Source organism: Oncorhynchus masou, chromosome 7 (genome assembly GCF_036934945.1).
Source record: "Oncorhynchus masou masou isolate Uvic2021 chromosome 7, UVic_Omas_1.1, whole genome shotgun sequence".
NCBI lineage: Eukaryota > Metazoa > Chordata > Actinopteri > Salmoniformes > Salmonidae > Oncorhynchus > Oncorhynchus masou.
Window position 1 is genome coordinate 636,800 of NC_088218.1, and position 17,500 is coordinate 654,299.

General features: G+C 46.5%; 1 protein-coding gene and 1 pseudogene across 1 annotated transcript in view; both read left to right on the plus strand.

Annotated features, from left to right (window-relative positions):
- The window catches only part of LOC135543113 (GPALPP motifs-containing protein 1-like), a 146,747-nt gene that overhangs the window by 56,797 nt on the left and 72,450 nt on the right, over positions 1 to 17,500 (plus strand). The gene's annotated exons all lie outside the window — the stretch shown is intronic.
- Positions 1 to 17,500, plus strand: part of LOC135543102 (RNA-binding protein 26-like) — a 41,972-nt pseudogene that overhangs the window by 16,393 nt on the left and 8,079 nt on the right.

The window sequence follows — 17,500 nt, forward strand, 5'->3', positions numbered from 1 at the left end:
TCATAGACCACAACAGGTAATATACCTGGGGGTTCATATAGAACATTAAACCATCATAGACCACAACAGGTAATATACCTGGGGGTTCAGACAGAACATTAAACCATCATAGACCACAACAGGTAATATACCTGGGGGTTCATATAGAACATTAGAGAACCATCATAGACCACAACAGGTAATATACCTGGGGGTTCATATAGAACATTAGAGAACCATCATACCTGGGGGTTCAGACAGAACATTAGAGAACCATCATAGACCACAACAGGTAATATACCTGGGGGTTCATATAGAACATTAAACCATCATAGACCACAACAGGTAATATACCTGGGGGTTCATATAGAACATTAGAGAACCATCATAGACCACAACAGGTAATATACCTGGGGGTTCAGACAGAACATTAGAGAACCATCATAGACCACAACAGGTAATATACCTGGGGGTTCATATAGAACATTACACCATCATAGACCACAACAGGTAATATACCTGGGGGTTCATATAGAACATTAAACCATCATAGACCACAACAGGTAATATACCTGGGGGTTCATATAGAACATTAAACCCTCATAGACAACAGGTAATATACCTGGGGGTTCAGACAGAACATTAGAGAACCATCATAGACCACAACAGGTAGTATACCTGGGGGTTCATATAGAACATTAAACCATCATAGACCACAACAGGTAATATACCTGGGGGTTCATATAGAACATTAGAGAACCATCATAGACCACAACAGGTAATATACCTGGGGGTTCATATAGAACATTAGAGAACCATCATACCTGGGGGTTCAGACAGAACATTAGAGAACCATCATAGACCACAACAGGTAATATACCTGGGGGTTCATATAGAACATTAAACCATCATAGACCACAACAGGTAATATACCTGGGGGTTCATATAGAACATTAGAGAACCATCATAGACCACAACAGGTAATATACCTCGGGTTCAGACAGAACATTAGAGAACCATCATAGACCACAACAGGTAATATACCTGGGGGTTCATATAGAACATTACACCATCATAGACCACAACAGGTAATATACCTGGGGGTTCATATAGAACATTAAACCATCATAGACCACAACAGGTAATATACCTGGGGGTTCATATAGAACATTAAACCCTCATAGACAACAGGTAATATACCTGGGGGTTCAGACAGAACATTAGAGAACCATCATAGACCACAACAGGTAGTATACCTGGGGGTTCATATAGAACATTAAACCATCATAGACCACAACAGGTAATATACCTGGGGGTTCATATAGAACATTAAACCCTCATAGACAACAGTTAATATACCTGGGGGTTCATATAGAACATTAAACCATCATAGACCACAACAGGTAATATACCTGGGGGTTCAGACAGAACATTAGAGAACCATCATAGACCACAACAGGTAGTATACCTGGGGGTTCATATAGAACATTAGAGAACCATCATAGACCACAACAGGTAATATACCTGGGGGTTCATATAGAACATTAGAGAACCATCATAGACCACAACAGGTAATATACCTGGGGGTTCATATAGAACATTAGAGAACCATCATAGACCACAACAGGTAATATACCTGGGGGTTCAGACAGAACATTAAACCATCATAGACCACAACAGGTAATATACCTGGGGGTTCAGACAGAACATTAAACCATCATAGACCACAACAGGTAGTATACCTGGGGGTTCAGACAGAACATTACACCATCATAGACCACAACAGGTAATATACCTGGGGGTTCATATAGAACATTACACCATCATAGACCACAACAGGTAATATACCTGGGGGTTCATATAGAACATTAAACCCTCATAGACCACAACAGGTAATATACCTGGGGGTTCATATAGAACATTAGAGAACCATCATAGACCACAACAGGTAATATACCTGGGGGTTGATATAGAACATTAGAGAACCATCATACCTGGGGGTTCATATAGAACATTAGAGAACCATCATAGACCACAACAGGTAATATACCTGGGGGTTCAGACAGAACATTAGAGAACCATCATAGACCACAACAGGTAATATACCTGGGGGTTCATATAGAACATTACACCATCATAGACCACAACAGGTAATATACCTGGGGGTTCATATAGTACATTAAACCCTCATAGACCACAACAGGTAATATACCTGGGGGTTCATATAGAACATTAGAGAACCATCATAGACCACAACAGGTAATATACCTGGGGGTTGATATAGAACATTAGAGAACCATCATACCTCGGGGTTCATATAGAACATTAGAGAACCATCATAGACCACAACAGGTAATATACCTGGGGGTTGATATAGAACATTAGAGAACCATCATACCTGGCGGTTCATATAGAACATTAGAGAACCATCATAGACCACAACAGGTAATATACCTGGGGGTTCAGACAGAACATTAGAGAACCATCATAGACCACAACAGGTAATATACCTGGGGGTTCAGACAGAACATTAAACCATCATAGACCACAACAGGTAATATACCTGGGGGTTCATATAGAACATTAGAGAACCATCATAGACCACAAAAGGTAATATACCTGGGGGTTCATATAGAACATTAGAGAACCATCATAGACCACAACAGGTAATATACCTGGGGGTTCATATAGAACATTAGAGAACCATCATAGACCACAACAGGTAATATACCTGGGGGTTCATATAGAACATTAGAGAACCATCATAGACCACAACAGGTAATATACCTGGGGGTTCAGACAGAACATTAAACCATCATAGACCACAACAGGTAATATACCTGGGGGTTCATATAGAACATTAAACCATCATAGACCACAACAGGTAATATACCTGGGGGTTCATATAGAACATTAGAGAACCATCATAGACCACAACAGGTAATATACCTGGGGTTTCATATAGAACATTAAACCATCATAGACAACAGGTAATATACCTGGGGGTTCATATAGAACATTAGAGAACCATCATAGACCACAACAGGTAATATACCTGCGGGTTCATATAGAACATTGGAGAACCATCATAGACCACAACAGGTAATATACCTGGGGGTTCATATAGAACATTAAACCATCATAGACCACAACAGGTAATATACCTGGGGGTTCAGACAGAACATTAGAGAACCATCATAGACCACAACAGGTAATATACCTGGGGTTTCATATAGAACATTAGAGAACCATCATAGACCACAACAGGTAATATACCTGGGGGTTCAGACAGAACATTAGAGAACCATCATAGACCACAACAGGTAATATACCTGGGGTTCATATAGAACATTAGAGAACCATCATAGACCACAACAGGTAATATACCTGGGGGTTCATATAGAACATTAGAGAACCATCATAGACCACAACAGGTAATATACCTGGGGGTTCAGACAGAACATTAGAGAACCATCATAGACCACAACAGGTAATATACCTGGGGGTTCATATAGAACATTAGAGAACCATCATAGACCACAACAGGTAATATACCTGGGGGTTCAGACAGAACATTAGAGAACCATCATAGACCACAACAGGTAATATACCTGGGGGTTCAGACAACATTAAACCATCATAGACAACAGGTAATATACCTGGGGGTTCATATAGAACATTAGAGAACCATCATAGACCACAACAGGTAATATACCTGGGGGTTCATATAGAACATTAGAGAACCATCATAGACCACAACAGGTAATATACCTGGGGGTTCATATAGAACATTAAACCATCATAGACCACAACAGGTAATATACCTGGGGGTTCATATAGAACATTAAACCATCATAGACCACAACAGGTAATATACCTGGGGGTTCAGACAACATTAAACCATCATAGACCACAACAGGTAATATACCTGGGGGTTCATATAGAACATTAGAGAACCATCATAGACCACAACAGGTAATATACCTGGGGTTGATATAGAACATTAGAGAACCATCATAGACCACAACAGGTAATATACCTGGGGGTTCATATAGAACATTAAACCATCATAGACCACAACAGGTAATATACCTGGGGGTTCATATAGAACATTAGAGAACCTTCATAGACCACAACAGGTAATATACCTGGGGGTTCATATAGAACATTAGAGAACCATCATAGACCACAACAGGTAATATACCTGGGGGTTGATATAGAACATTAGAGAACCATCATAGACCACAACAGGTAATATACCTGGGGGTTCATATAGAACATTAAACCATCATAGACCACAACAGGTAATATACCTGGGGGTTCATATAGAACATTAGAGAACCATCATAGACCACAACAGGTAATATACCTGGGGGTTCATATAGAACATTAAACCATCATAGACCACAACAGGTAATATACCTGGGGGTTCATATAGAACATTAAACCATCATAGACCAGAACAGGTAATATACCTGGGGGTTCATATAGAACATTAGAGAACCATCATAGACCACAACAGGTAATATACCTGGGGGTTCATATAGAACATTAGAGAACCATCATAGACCACAACAGGTAATATACCTGGGGGTTCATATAGAACATTAGAGAACCATCATAGACCACAACAGGTAATATACCTGGGGGTTCATATAGAACATTAGAGAACCATCATAGACCACAACAGGTAATATACCTGGGGGTTCAGCCAGAACATTAGAGAACCATCATAGACCACAACAGGTAATATACCTGGGGGTTCATATAGAACATTAAACCATCATAGACAACAGGTAATATACCTGGGGGTTCATATAGAACATTAAACCATCATAGACCACAACAGGTAATATACCTGGGGGTTCAGACAACATTAAACCATCATAGACCACAACAGGTAATATACCTGGGGGTTCATATAGAACATTAGAGAACCATCATAGACCACAACAGGTAATATACCTGGGGGTTCATATAGAACATTAGAGAACCATCATAGACCACAACAGGTAATATACCTGGGGGTTCATATAGAACATTAAACCATCATAGACCACAACAGGTAATATACCTGGGGGTTCATATAGAACATTAGAGAACCATCATAGACCACAACAGGTAATATACCTGGGGGTTCATATAGAACATTAGAGAACCATCATAGACCACAACAGGTAATATACCTGGAGGTTGATATAGAACATTAGAGAACCATCATAGACCACAACAGGTAATATACCTGGGGGTTCATATAGAACATTAAACCATCATAGACCACAACAGGTAATATACCTGGGGTTCATATAGAACATTATACCATCATAGACCACAACAGGTAATATACCTGGGGTTCATATAGAACATTAGAGAACCATCATAGACCACAACAGGTAATATACCTGGGGGTTCAGCCAGAACATTAGAGAACCATCATAGACCACAACAGGTAATATACCTGGGGGTTCATATAGAACATTAAACCATCATAGACAACAGGTAATATACCTGGGGGTTCATATAGAACATTAAACCATCATAGACCACAACAGGTAATATACCTGGGGGTTCATATAGAACATTAGAGAACCATCATAGACCACAACAGGTAATATACCTGGGGGTTCATATAGAACATTAGAGAACCATCATAGACCACAACAGGTAATATACCTGGGGGTTCAAATAGAACATTAGAGAACCATCATAGACCACAACAGGTAATATACCTGGGGGTTCATATAGAACATTAGAGAACCATCATAGACCACAACAGGTAATATACCTGGGGGTTCATATAGAACATTAAACCATCATAGACCAGAACAGGTAATATACCTGGGGGTTCATATAGAACATTAGAGAACCATCATAGACCACAACAGGTAATATACCTGGGGGTTCATATAGAACATTAGAGAACCATCATAGACCACAACAGGTAATATACCTGGGGGTTCATATAGAACATTAGAGAACCATCATAGACCACAACAGGTAATATACCTGGGGGTTCATATAGAACATTAGAGAACCATCATAGACCACAACAGGTAATATACCTGGTGGTTCAGCCAGAACATTAGAGAACCATCATAGACCACAACAGGTAATATACCTGGGGGTTCATATATAACATTAAACCATCATAGACAACAGGTAATATACCTGGGGGTTCATATAGAACATTAAACCATCATAGACCACAACAGGTAATATACCTGGGGGTTCATATAGAACATTAGAGAACCATCATAGACCACAACAGGTAATATACCTGGGGGTTCATATAGAACATTAGAGAACCATCATAGACCACAACAGGTAATATACCTGGGGGTTCAAATAGAACATTAGAGAACCATCATAGACCACAACAGGTAATATACCTGGGGGTTCATATAGAACATTAGAGAACCATCATAGACCACAACAGGTAATATACCTGGGGGTTCATATAGAACATTAGAGAACCATCATAGACCACAACAGGTAATATACCTGGGGTTCATATAGAACATTAAACCATCATAGACCACAACAGGTAATATACCTGGGGTTCATATAGAACATTAGAGAACCATCATAGACCACAACAGGTAATATACCTGGGGGTTCATATAGAACATTAGAGAACCATCATAGACCACAACAGGTAATATACCTGTTGGTAATATAGGTAATATACCTGTTGGTAATATAGGTAATATACCTGTTGGTAATATAGGTAATATACCTGTTGGTGATATAGGTAATATACCTGTTGGTAATATACCTGTTGGTAATATAGGTAATATACCTGTTGGTAATATAGGTAATATACCTGTTGGTAATATAGGTAATATACCTGTTGGTAATATAGGTAATATACCTGTTGGTAATATAGGTAATATACCTGTTGGTAATATAGGTAATATACCTGTTGGTAATATAGGTAATATACCTGTTGGTAATATAGGTAATATACCTGTTGGTAATATAGGTAATATACCTGTTGGTAATATAGGTAATATACCTGTTGGTAATATACCTGTTGGTGATATAGGTAATATACCTGTTGGTAATATACCTGTTGGTAATATAGGTAATATACCTGTTGGTGATATAGGTAATATACCTGTTGGTAATATAGGTAATATACCTGTTGGTAATATAGGTAATATACCTGTTGGTAATATAGGTAATATACCTGTTGGTGATATAGGTAATATACCTGTTGGTAATATAGGTAATATACCTGTTGGTAATATAGGTAATATACCTACCAACAATAGGAGGACAGTATTAAGTCCCATTTTTGATTTTTTTGTTCGTATAACATGTCAATAACCTTTTTACACAAAGGACCTTGTAAACAACAAGCAGTATGGTAGCTGTTTCTGGTAAACAACAAGCAGCACGGTAGCTGTTTCTTGTAAACAACAAGCAGTACGGTAGCTGTTTCTTGTAAACAACAAGCAGTACGGTAGCTGTTTCTGGTAAACAACAAGCAGCACGGTAGCTGTTTCTTGTAAACAACAAGCAGCACGGTAGCTGTTTCTTGTAAACAACAAGCAGTACGGTAGCTGTTTCTTGTAAACAACAAGCAGTACGGTAGCTGTTTCTTGTAAACAACAAGCAGTACGGTAGCTGTTTCTTGTAAACAACAAGCAGTACGGTAGCTGTTTCTTGTAAACAACAAGCAGTACGGTAGCTGTTTCTTGTAAACAACAAGCACTACGGTAGCTGTTTCTGGTAAACAACAAGCACTACAGTAGCTGTTTCTGGTAAACAACAAGCAGCACGGTAGCTGTTTCTGGTAAACAACAAGCAGCACGGTAGCTGTTTCTGGTAAACAACAAGCAGTACGGTAGCTGTTTCTTGTAAACAACAAGCAGCACGGTAGCTGTTTCTTGTCAACAACAAGCAGCACGGTAGCTGTTTCTTGTCAACAACAAGCAGCACGGTAGCTGTTTCTTGACAACAACAAGCAGCACGGTAGCTGTTTCTTGTCAACAACAAGCAGCACGGTAGCTGTTTCTTGTCAACAACAAGCAGCACGGTAGCTGTTTCTTGTCAACAACAAGCAGCACGGTAGCTGTTTCTTGTCAACAACTAGCAGCACGGTAGCTGTTTCTGGTAAACAACAAGCAGTACAGCAGGTGTTCTTGTAGCTGTTCCTGTAATCTCTATGTGTTCTGTCAGACCCAACTTCAACCAGCAGAACGTCCAGGGTGGGTTCCACAACAAGAACCCTCAGAACCAGAACCAGAAGGCTCCGTTTGGGTCAAACACCAAGCTGTCGGTCCTTCAGATCCCCCAGGGACTCAACAACATCTCCAAGCTTAACCAACACTTCAGCAAGTTCGGGACTATCGTCAACCTGCAGGTTCGACTGATTGGCTAACGATACCTTTCTGCTTTAAGCTGTATTTTTTTCTTGTTGGTGTTATTGGCACACTACTCCCTATTTAGTGCACTTCTTCTTAGTGAGTGAGGGTTAACATAACCCTATCTCTCTCCCCCTCTCTGTCTCTCCCCCCCACCCCCAGGTAACCTATGGTAATGACCCGGAGGGGGCCCTGATCCAGTTCGACAGTCACGAGGAGGCTAAGCGTGCCCTGCAGAGTCCTGAGGCCGTTCTCAACAACCGCTTCATTAGAGTCCTCTGGCACTGTGAGGACGAGATGGGACAGCAGGGACAGCAACACCATCAACCACAGCCACTCATGGTAAGTCCACTTCCCAAATATGGCAGCCTATTCCCTTAAAAAGTGCACTCCTTTTCTACCAGAGCTCTATGGACCCCGGGCAAAAGTGGTGCACTTGGATTTAGTAAGCACCTTTCATTCATTCAGCCATTTTGCCCAAATGGCCGTTCGTTATTAGTGGCCTCAGATCCAGAGTTTTTCCTGCTGGTCGGTGCGTACTGCAACACAGTTGGCCTTCTATGTTATGTCGTTTGACCTAGCCAGTTGTCCTAGCCTGTTGTCGTTGACCTACTAGCCTGTTGTCGTTGACCTACTAGCCTGTTGTCGTTGACCTACTAGCCTGTTGTCGTTTGCCCTTACCTGTTGTCGTTGACCTACTAGCCTGTTGTCGTTGACCAACTAGCCTGTTGTCGTTGACCTAGCCTGTTGTCGTTGACCTACTAGCCTGTTGTCGTTGACCTACTAGCCTGTTGCCGGTGACCTAGCCTGTTGTCGTTTGCCCTAGCCTGTTGTCGTTGACCTAGCCTGTTGTCGTTGACCTAGCCTGTTGTCGTTGACCTAGCCTGTTGTCGTTGACCTAGCCTGTTGTCGTTGACCTAGCCTGTTGTCGTTGACCTACTAGCCTGTTGTCGTTGACCTACTAGCCTGTTGACCTACTAGCCTGTTGACCTACTAGCCTGTTGTTGTTGACCTACTAGCCTGTTGCCGTTGACCTACTAGCCTGTTGCCGTTGACCTACTAGCCTGTTGCCGTTGACCTAGCCTGTTGCCGTTGACCTACTAGCCTGTTGCCGTTGACCTACTAGCCTGTTGCCGTTGACCTACTAGCCTGTTGCCGTTGACCTACTAGCCTGTTGTCGTTGACCTACTAGCCTGTTGCCGTTGACCTACTAGCCTGTTGCCGTTGACCTACTAGCCTGTTGCCGTTGACCTACTAGCCTGTTGCCGTTGACCTACTAGCCTGTTGTCGTTGACCTAGCCTGTTGTCGTTGACCTAGCCTGTTGTCGTTGACCTAGCCTGTTGTCGTTGACCTAGCCTGTTGTCGTTGACCTACTAGCCTGTTGTCGTTGACCTACTAGCCTGTTGACCTACTAGCCTGTTGACCTACTAGCCTGTTGTCGTTGACCTACTAGCCTGTTGCCGTTGACCTACTAGCCTGTTGCCGTTGACCTACTAGCCTGTTGTCGTTGACCTAGCCTGTTGTCGTTGACCTAGCCTGTTGCCGTTGACCTACTAGCCTGTTGCCGTTGACCTACTAGCCTGTTGCCGTTGACCTACTAGCCTGTTGCCGTTGACCTACTAGCCTGTTGTCGTTGACCTACTAGCCTGTTGCCGTTGACCTACTAGCCTGTTGCCGTTGACCTACTAGCCTGTTGCCGTTGACCTACTAGCCTGTTGCCGTTGACCTACTAGCCTGTTGCCGTTGACCTACTAGCCTGTTGCCGTTGACCTACTAGCCTGTTGCCGTTGACCTACTAGCCTGTTGCCGTTGACCTACTAGCCTGTTGCCGTTGACCTACTAGCCTGTTGCCGTTGACCTACTAGCCTGTTGCCGTTGACCTACTAGCCTGTTGCCGTTGACCTACTAGCCTGTTGCCGTTGACCTACTAGCCTGTTGCCGTTGACCTACTAGCCTGTTGCCGTTGACCTACTAGCCTGTTGCCGTTGACCTACTAGCCTGTTGCCGTTGACCTACTAGCCTGTTGCCGTTGACCTACTAGCCTGTTGCCGTTGACCTACTAGCCTGTTGCCGTTGACCTACTAGCCTGTTGCCGTTGACCTACTAGCCTGTTGCCGTTGACCTACTAGCCTGTTGTCGTTGACCTACTAGCCTGTTGTCCTAGCCTGTTGTCGTTGACCTACTAGCCTGTTGTCGTTGACCTACTAGCCTGTTGTCGTTGACCTACTAGCCTGTTGTCGTTGACCTACTAGCCTGTTGTCCTAGCCTGTTGTCGTTGACCTACTAGCCTGTTGTCGTTGACCTACTAGCCTGTTGTCGTTGACCTACTAGCCTGTTGTCCTAGCCTGTTGCCGTTGACCTACTAGCCTGTTGCCGTTGACCTACTAGCCTGTTGCCGTTGACCTACTAGCCTGTTGCCGTTGACCTACTAGCCTGTTGCCGTTGACCTACTAGCCTGTTGCCGTTGACCTACTAGCCTGTTGCCGTTGACCTACTAGCCTGTTGCCGTTGACCTACTAGCCTGTTGTCGTTGACCTAGCCTGTTGTCGTTGACCTAGCCTGTTGCCGTTGACCACCTAGCCTGTTGCCGTTGACCTACTAGCCTGTTGTCGTTGACCTACTAGCCTGTTGTCGTTGACCTACTAGCCTGTTGTCGTTGACCTACTAGCCTGTTGTCGTTGACCTACTAGCCTGTTGTCGTTGACCTACTAGCCTGTTGTCGTTGACCTACTAGCCTGTTGTCGTTGACCTACTAGCCTGTTGTCGTTGACCTACTAGCCTGTTGTCGTTGACCTACTAGCCTGTTGTCGTTGACCTACTAGCCTGTTGTCCTAGCCTGTTGTCGTTGACCTACTAGCCTGTTGTCGTTGACCTACTAGCCTGTTGTCCTAGCCTGTTGTCGTTGACCTACTAGCCTGTTGTCGTTGACCTACTAGCCTGTTGCGGTTGACCTACTAGCCTGTTGCCGTTGACCTACTAGCCTGTTGCCGTTGACCTACTAGCCTGTTGCCGTTGACCTACTAGCCTGTTGTCGTTGACCTACTAGCCTGTTGCCGTTGACCTACTAGCCTGTTGCCGTTGACCTACTAGCCTGTTGTCGTTGACCTACTAGCCTGTTGTCGTTGACCTACTAGCCTGTTGTCGTTGACCTACTAGCCTGTTGTCGTTGACCTACTAGCCTGTTGTCCTAGCCTGTTGTCGTTGACCTACTAGCCTGTTGTCGTTGACCTACTAGCCTGTTGTCCTAGCCTGTTGTCGTTGACCTACTAGCCTGTTGTCGTTGACCTACTAGCCTGTTGTCGTTGACCTACTAGCCTGTTGTCCTAGCCTGTTGTCGTTGACCTACTAGCCTGTTGTCGTTGACCTACTAGCCTGTTGTCGTTGACCTACTAGCCTGTTGCCGTTGACCTACTAGCCTGTTGCCGTTGACCTACTAGCCTGTTGCCGTTGACCTACTAGCCTGTTGCCGTTGACCTACTAGCCTGTTGTCGTTGACCTACTAGCCTGTTGCCGTTGACCTACTAGCCTGTTGCCGTTGACCTACTAGCCTGTTGCCGTTGACCTACTAGCCTGTTGCCGTTGACCTACTAGCCTGTTGCCGTTGACCTACTAGCCTGTTGCCGTTGACCTACTAGCCTGTTGTCGTTGACCTAGCCTGTTGCCGTTGACCTACTAGCCTGTTGCCGTTGACCTACTAGCCTGTTGCCGTTGACCTACTAGCCTGTTGCCGTTGACCTACTAGCCTGTTGCCGTTGACCTACTAGCCTGTTGCCGTTGACCTACTAGCCTGTTGCCGTTGACCTACTAGCCTGTTGCCGTTGACCTACTAGCCTGTTGCCGTTGACCTACTAGCCTGTTGCCGTTGACCTACTAGCCTGTTGCCGTTGACCTACTAGCCTGTTGCCGTTGACCTACTAGCCTGTTGCCGTTGACCTAGCCTGTTGCCGTTGACCTACTAGCCTGTTGCCGTTGACCTACTAGCCTGTTGCCGTTGACCTACTAGCCTGTTGCCGTTGACCTACTAGCCTGTTGCCGTTGACCTACTAGCCTGTTGCCGTTGACCTACTAGCCTGTTGCCGTTGACCTACTAGCCTGTTGCGGTTGACCTACTAGCCTGTTGCCGTTGACCTACTAGCCTGTTGCCGTTGACCAACTAGCCTGTTGCCGTTGACCAACTAGCCTGTTGCCGTTGACCAACTAGCCTGTTGTCGTTGACCAACTAGCCTGTTGTCGTTGACCTACTAGCCTGTTGTCGTTGACCTACTAGCCTGTTGCCGTTGACCTACTAGCCTGTTGCCGTTGACCTACTAGCCTGTTGCCGTTGACCAACTAGCCTGTTGCCGTTGACCAACTAGCCTGTTGCCGTTGACCTACTAGCCTGTTGCCGTTGACCTACTAGCCTGTTGCCGTTGACCTACTAGCCTGTTGCCGTTGACCTACTAGCCTGTTGCCGTTGACCTACTAGCCTGTTGCCGTTGACCTACTAGCCTGTTGCCGTTGACCTACTAGCCTGTTGCCGTTGACCTACTAGCCTGTTGTCGTTGACCTACTAGCCTGTTGTCCTAGCCTGTTGTCGTTGACCTACTAGCCTGTTGTCGTTGACCTACTAGCCTGTTGTCGTTGACCTACTAGCCTGTTGTCGTTGACCTACTAGCCTGTTGTCCTAGCCTGTTGTCGTTGACCTACTAGCCTGTTGTCGTTGACCTACTAGCCTGTTGTCGTTGACCTACTAGCCTGTTGTCCTAGCCTGTTGCCGTTGACCTACTAGCCTGTTGCCGTTGACCTACTAGCCTGTTGCCGTTGACCTACTAGCCTGTTGCCGTTGACCTACTAGCCTGTTGCCGTTGACCTACTAGCCTGTTGCCGTTGACCTACTAGCCTGTTGCCGTTGACCTACTAGCCTGTTGCCGTTGACCTAGCCTGTTGTCGTTGACCTAGCCTGTTGCCGTTGACCTACTAGCCTGTTGCCGTTGACCTACTAGCCTGTTGCCGTTGACCTACTAGCCTGTTGCCGTTGACCTACTAGCCTGTTGTCGTTGACCTACTAGCCTGTTGTCGTTGACCTACTAGCCTGTTGTCGTTGACCTACTAGCCTGTTGTCCTAGCCTGTTGTCGTTGACCTACTAGCCTGTTGTCCTAGCCTGTTGTCGTTGACCTACTAGCCTGTTGTCCTAGCCTGTTGTCGTTGACCTACTAGCCTGTTGTCGTTGACCTACTAGCCTGTTGTCGTTGACCTACTAGCCTGTTGTCGTTGACCTACTAGCCTGTTGTCGTTGACCTACTAGCCTGTTGTCGTTGACCTACTAGCCTGTTGTCGTTGACTTACTAGCCTGTTGTCCTAGCCTGTTGTCGTTGACCTACTAGCCTGTTGTCGTTGACCTACTAGCCTGTTGTCGTTGACCTACTAGCCTGTTGTCCTAGCCTGTTGTCGTTGACCTACTAGCCTGTTGTCGTTGACCTACTAGCCTGTTGCCGTTGACCTACTAGCCTGTTGCCGTTGACCTACTAGCCTGTTGCCGTTGACCTACTAGCCTGTTGCCGTTGACCTACTAGCCTGTTGCCGTTGACCTACTAGCCTGTTGCCGTTGACCTACTAGCCTGTTGCCGTTGACCTACTAGCCTGTTGCCGTTGACCTACTAGCCTGTTGCCGTTGACCTACTAGCCTGTTGCCGTTGACCTACTAGCCTGTTGCCGTTGACCTACTAGCCTGTTGCCGTTGACCTACTAGCCTGTTGCCGTTGACCTACTAGCCTGTTGCCGTTGACCTACTAGCCTGTTGCCGTTGACCTACTAGCCTGTTGCCGTTGACCTACTAGCCTGTTGCCGTTGACCTACTAGCCTGTTGCCGTTGACCTACTAGCCTGTTGCCGTTGACCTACTAGCCTTTTGCCGTTGACCTACTAGCCTGTTGCCGTTGACCTACTAGCCTGTTGCCGTTGACCTACTAGCCTGTTGCCGTTGACCTACTAGCCTGTTGCCGTTGACCTACTAGCCTGTTGCCGTTGACCTACTAGCCTGTTGCCGTTGACCTACTAGCCTGTTGCCGTTGACCTACTAGCCTGTTGCCGTTGACCTACTAGCCTGTTGCCGTTGACCTACTAGCCTGTTGCCGTTGACCTACTAGCCTGTTGCCGTTGACCGAGCCTAGCCTGTTGCCGTTGACCGAGCCTAGCCTGTTGCCGTTGACCGAGCCTAGCCTGTTGCCGCTGCCCTTTGTTTGTTTATTGTTGACGTTGTTGTTGTTGTGAACTCCAGCAGGTGCAGCAGCCAGCCACTAGTCTGAAACAGTCCGTCAAAGACCGTCTTGGCCCTCTGCCTGCCGACAGCTCGGAGCCCAACCAAGACTCTCGCGTTGCCTCACAGAATGACTTCAAATCCAACCTATCAATGAAGGAGAGGCTGGGCTTTGCCTCTAAACCAGGAAGTACCCCTAGTGGACCGGCAGGAAAGGTGAGAAAACAAGTCCACTGTATCAACAAATTGAAATATAGGTTTTGACTTGTTTTCCTTTAAGTTGACCTCCTTTCCACCAGGTGTTCTCCACCTCTACGGGGCTGACTAAGACAGTGTATAACATGGTCCTCCTCTCCCCCAGGTGTTCTCCACCTCTACGGGGCTGACTAAGACAGTGTATAACATGGTCCTCCTCTCCAACAGGTGTTCTCCACCTCTACGGGGCTGACTAAGACAGTGTATAACATGGTCCTCCTCTCCCCCAGGTGTTCTCCACCTCTACGGGGCTGACTAAGACAGTGTATAACATGGTCCTCCTCTCCACCAGGTGTTCTCCACCTCTACGAGGCTGACTAAGACAGTGTATAACATGGTCCTCCTCTCCAACAGGTGTTCTCCACCTCTACGGGGCTGACTAAGACAGTGTATAACATGGTCCTCCTCTCCAACAGGTGTTCTCCACCTCTACGGGGCTGACTAAGACAGTGTATAACATGGTCCTCCTCTCCACCAGGTGTTCTCCACCTCTACGAGGCTGACTAAGACAGTGTATAACATGGTCCTCCTCTCCACCAGGTGTTCTCCACCTCTACGAGGCTGACTAAGACAGTGTATAACATGGTCCTCCTCTCCCCAGGTGTTCTCCACCTCTACGGGGCTGACTAAGACAGTGTATAACATGGTCCTCCTCTCCAACAGGTGTTCTCCACCTCTACGGGGCTGACTAAGACAGTGTATAACATGGTCCTCCTCTCCACCAGGTGTTCTCCACCTCTACGGGGCTGACTAAGACAGTGTATAACATGGTCCTCCTCTCCACCAGGTGTTCTCCACCTCTACGGGGCTGACTAAGACAGTGTATAACATGGTCCTCCTCTCCACCAGGTGTTCTCCACCTCTACGAGGCTGACTAAGACAGTGTATAACATGGTCCTCTCCACCAGGTGTTCTCCACCTCTACGGGGCTGACTAAGACAGTGTATAACATGGTCCTCCTCTCCACCAGGTGTTCTCCACCTCTACGAGGCTGACTAAGACAGTGTATAACATGGTCCTCCTCTCCCCCAGGTGTTCTCCACCTCTACGGGGCTGACTAAGACAGTGTATAACATGGTCCTCCTCTCCAACAGGTGTTCTCCACCTCTACGGGGCTGACTAAGACAGTGTATAACATGGTCCTCCTCTCCACCAGGTGTTCTCCACCTCTACGGGGCTGACTAAGACAGTGTATAACATGGTCCTCCTCTCCACCAGGTGTTCTCCACCTCTACGGGGCTGACTAAGACAGTGTATAACATGGTCCTCCTCTCCACCAGGTGTTCTCCACCTCTACGAGGCTGACTAAGACAGTGTATAACATGGTCCTCCTCTCCACCAGGTGTTCTCCACCTCTACGAGGCTGACTAAGACAGTGTATAACATGGTCCTCCTCTCCACCAGGTGTTCTCCACCTCTACGGGGCTGACTAAGACAGTGTATAACATGGTCCTCCTCTCCACCAGGTGTTCTCCACCTCTACGGGGCTGACTAAGACAGTGTATAACATGGTCCTCCTCTCCACCAGGTGTTCTCCACCTCTACGGGGCTGACTAAGACAGTGTATAACATGGTCCTCTCCAACAGGTGTTCTCCACCTCTACGGGGCTGACTAAGACAGTGTATAACATGGTCCTCTCCAACAGGTGTTCTCCACCTCCACCGGGCTGACTAAGACAGTGTATAACATGGTCCTCCTCTCCAACAGGTGTTCTCCACCTCTACGGGGCTGACTAAGACAGTGTATAACATGGTCCTTCTCTCCACCAGGTGTTCTCCACCTCTACGGGGCTGACTAAGACAGTGTATAACATGGTCCTCCTCTCCCCCAGGTGTTCTCCACCTCTACGAGGCTGACTAAGACAGTGTATAACATGGTCCTCCTCTCCAACAGGTGTTCTCCACCTCTACGGGGCTGACTAAGACAGTGTATAACATGGTCCTCCTCTCCAACAGGTGTTCTCCACCTCTACGGGGCTGACTAAGACAGTGTATAACATGGTCCTCCTCTCCACCAGGTGTTCTCCACCTCTACGGGGCTGACTAAGACAGTGTATAACATGGTCCTCTCCACCAGGTGTTCTCCACCTCTACGGGGCTGACTAAGACAGTGTATAACATGGTCCTCCTCTCCACCAGGTGTTCTCCACCTCTACGGGGCTGACTAAGACAGTGTATAACATGGTCCTCCTCTCCACCAGGTGTTCTCCACCTCTACGGGGCTGACTAAGACAGTGTATAACATGGTCCTCCTCTCCACCAGGTGTTCTCCACCTCTACGGGGCTGACTAAGACAGTGTATAACATGGTCCTCCTCTCCCCCAGGTGTTCTCCACCTCTACGGGGCTGACTAAGACAGTGTATAACATGGCAGCTCTGAAAGCAGCTCAGAAGACGGCTCTGTTCGCTGGCGTCGCTGCTACAGAGGAGGCTATGAAGAATAAACAGGTGGGAGAGGAGGAGAGGAGAGGGAGGAGGAGAGGGAAGGGAGGGAAAGATGGATGATGGATGGGTGGATGGGTGGGTGGATGGAGGAGAGGAAGGAGGTGAGTGGGGTGGGAGGAGGAGAGAGTGGGGGGAGGAGAGAGGGAGAAGGAGTGGGTGGGAGGTGGGTGGGTGGAGGAAGAGGAGGAGAGGGTGGGGGGAGGAGGAGAGGGGGAG